The sequence below is a fragment of the Octopus bimaculoides genome, chromosome 20, assembly GCF_001194135.2.
Source record: "Octopus bimaculoides isolate UCB-OBI-ISO-001 chromosome 20, ASM119413v2, whole genome shotgun sequence".
Taxonomy (NCBI): Eukaryota; Metazoa; Mollusca; class Cephalopoda; order Octopoda; family Octopodidae; genus Octopus; species Octopus bimaculoides.
The window spans coordinates 46,991,580-46,995,511 of record NC_069000.1 but is presented as its reverse complement, the minus strand read 5'-3'; the positions used below and the strand labels follow the sequence as shown (position 1 = coordinate 46,995,511).

Sequence of the window (3,932 nt, the reverse complement as noted above, 5' to 3'; positions counted from 1 at the left end):
CTACTACTACTACTACTATTCATATTATTGTTGTTATTATAACATCAATAATAACAATAATGCAAAGAATAATAACAAGAATAACCACAGCAACAATAACAAGAACGATGATGATGATGATGATGATGATGATGATAACAACAACAATAATCGTTTGTTACAAAGAGATGTGGCGGCTTTGATAAATAAATGATGTGATGGAAGTAAGAAATAATTAAACACCCGACTTTTACATGTGGGTGTATATATATATATGTGTGTATATATGTGTTTATATATGTGTGTATACATGGGTGTACGTATGTATGTATATGTGCATATGTATATCTGTGTGTATGCTTGTATGTATGTGTATGTGTGCGTGTATAAATATAGACACACTATCTAGCCATCATGCACACACACACACTCATCCGCGCGCGCGCACGCACAGTGCTCCGCTGTTCGCCAGTTTCTGTCGGACGAATCCTAAAGCTGTCAAGGACACACAAAGCAAAACAGACCAATGGAAGACTAAAATGATTTCTCACTCGACTGGTACAATCACAGACGTTTCCAAGGAGGAGGGAGGGGGTGGGCGAGGTTTTACTCGGTTAAATCTACCCCATTATACAACTGGTACTATATTATGTCAACCAAGAAAAGACGAAAGCCAAATCGGATTCGTCGGGTTTGCACGAAATAAAAGGACTTGCCTTAATGAAATCTGTAAAACCATTTTGTCACATAACATCTGTCTGTCTGATTGCCTGTCTGTCTGTCTGTCTGTCTGTCTGTCTGTCTGTCTGTCTGTCTGTCTATCTATCTATCTATCTATCTATCTATCTATCTATCTATCTATCTATCTGTCTGTCAGTCTATCTATCTATCTTCTGTCTATCTGACACACAGGGATGAAAAGCGTTTATAATAATAATAATAATAATAATAATAATAATAATAATAATAATAATAATAATAATAATAATTAATAATAATAATAATAATAATAATAATAATGATAATAATGATGCATGATAATCGACATATTATGTCCCGATGATCAAAGGGAAAGAAGAAGAAAAACTGAACAACTACGACGACTTGAAGTGGAAAATACGAAGGTTGTGGTCAATGAGGAGAGTAGACGTGATAGCAAAGGTAATTGGTGGACTTTGGAAGTATCAGCACTCAACTACCAACATGGCTGAAGAAGATTGGTGCAAATGCAAGGGTATAACACCTACAAATATCAGCATTTCTTGGAACTGAAAGAATTCTTGGCAGGGTTCTTGAAGCAATGACCAGTAAAATAAGTGTCACCTTAGTCTACTGGCTGTGGACAGCTGACAGTTTCCATCATGCCCTGCAAAATGAGCTGTGAGTTTTCATCACATAATAATAATAATAATAATAATAATAATAATAATAATAATAATAATAATAATAATAATAATAATAATAATTCAAATCGATAAAAGATGAACTACTTGAGAGTAAGGTTCTGAAAGTGGAGATTAATGAAATTAAGGAAGAGTGAAATTACTTTACCTATGACTCTAACTGTGATGTCTCGAGTTCGAAAGTTCCCCAAAGAGGTCACTTCTGATATACATGTGTAGATACCAGCATCTTCAGCGGTCACGTTCAATATTCTGAGACCATTTCGTTCTTGAGCATAGGTGGGTCCTGGATAGGTGGGGGAGATAAGAGAAAAAAAGATAAAATATAACAGTATAAGGATTGGACCATCAAAACCAAACCACCACCACCACCAGCAACCCCGCACATTACAAATACAGTCTGTAAGCGGAAGAGTAAAAATACGCAAGACTTTTCTCAAGTTTAAAATGTGAAATTCTTTTCGATATCTACATTCCAACTGTGGAACTTTGTATATTTGTTAGAAATTAGTTCCTTCCTTAGAGGAAGGTTTCAAAGAGCTAAAAATACAACATACGTACCTACATACATACACACATACGTACATACACACATTTATGCAATCTATCTATCTATCTGTCTATCTATCTATCTATCTATCTATCTATAGATATTCACTACAAGTGATGTGCACGAGTGTATATACAGCAGAGTTGCAGTATATATCAGTGATGAGCATAAAATATACAACAGCGTTACATTATAGCAGAGTGGCGTATATACACAAGGGAACTGGCTGAATGAATGACATCCCAAGAGAGATAGACACATACATACATACATACACACATACATACATACATACATACACACATACGTATATGCATAATATGGAGAGAGAGGGAGAGAAAGACGTGATGTGTGTGTGTGTGTGTGTGTGTGTGTGTGTGTGTGTGTTGTGTGTTTGCTCACGTGATGTGTGATGTGTGTGTGTGTGTGTGTGCGTGTGTGTGTGTTTGTCCACGTGACTGCATTTTAACAGTTGAATACACAGTAATGTTGAGATGCTGTTTGGAAAATGGATTGTATTGGTGTTTATGTAGCAACATCCTCAGATGAAGACTGTATAAAATAGAAACATATACATATATGAAAGCATACATACACACATACACACACACATACATACATATATATATATAGACATATATATATATACACATATATACATATATATAAACACATATACACACATAAAAGCATATATATATATGTATGTATGTATACGTATACTGGTTTCAAATTTTGGCACAAGGCCAGCAATTTTAGGGCAGGGCTTGGTCGATTACATCGACGCCAGTGTGTTCAACTGGTACCTATTTTATGTATGTAGGACATTATTCAAACACACACACACATATACATGTGTATATAGATATACAAATATATAAATTAAGACACTAAATGAGTGAATATTTATATGTACATGTCTGTGTGTGTGTTTACGTTTATACATATGTACGTGCGTATAGTGTCTCTATGTATAAACGTGTCCACGTATAATGTAGAAAAGTGTTTCAATTAACAAGCATTTCAACTATCAACTCGACTACCACCATCATCCCCCACCAACCCCACCACCATCCGCCCCCTCCCGCCACTGCTAATATCGTCCAACCAGCCACCACACAAACCGGTTTATCATGAATTAAAAGTCATTTCAGCTCCGGGTGGACGTTGGCGGAGAAGGAGAACAGTTAAGGACAGAATGATGGGTTAGGGGATTTAGTTTGAATATTGGGAGTTAAACTAGTTTCAAACGTGTTGAGGGAGACTTAAACTAGCCTCAAAGCTCTCAGACGGACGTATGGAGGTGTGTGTGTGTGTGTGTGTGTGTGTGTGTGTATACGCTGACTTGATGCCTTCGATCGGATCCGATAGTGGATACGTTAATCACGGTTGTGCTTCGTTAGATGCGGACAACTTTTCCTTCAAGGCGAATGCATATTCGTAACCATACACACGATTCATTAGCATAAGGGTACCTTCGGACTTCCAGTATTTCGGCATCGTCATCGAATCGAATGGGTTCTGAACATACATTCGCCTTAAAGCGATTCGCACATTCACGTCCGAATCTACAGAAATTTTTTTAAGAATCAATAATGAAGAGAACAGAGGATGTGTAAAGTTATCCGTTTCATCCATTGGTGATGAATGGGGATGGTGGCTCCAAGCATACGGTACTTTGACGGGGGACACATGCATACAGGGGATGAGGGACTCAACAACTGGTTCCGACTCAACAAAAAGCTTGAAACTATGGAAGTGGAGCGTCTCTTATTGTCGTAGATGTGTGGAATATGTCAAGCATGGACCCAAAACTTACTTGTTTTGGGGCCCTGTTTTATAGCCTGGAATCTGTACAGAAAAAAGCGTCATCATCAGCATCATCCTTCTGCTCCTCCTCGTCACCATTGTTATTATCATGATAATGATCATCATCAACATCACCATCCTCATAATCACACCGTCGTGGTCGTCGTCGCCATTATTATCATCCTCACCAC

The 3,932-nt window shown here is 37.4% G+C and overlaps 1 long non-coding RNA gene across 1 annotated transcript in view; it reads right to left on the bottom strand.

The window, feature by feature from the left end:
* Nucleotides 1–3,932, bottom strand: part of LOC106871276 (uncharacterized) — a 13,252-nt gene that overhangs the window by 3,355 nt on the left and 5,965 nt on the right. The window contains exon 3 of the long non-coding RNA XR_001409645.2: nt 1,531–1,668. This is a non-coding gene — a long non-coding RNA (uncharacterized LOC106871276). The remainder of the gene's footprint in view (nt 1–1,530; nt 1,669–3,932) is intronic.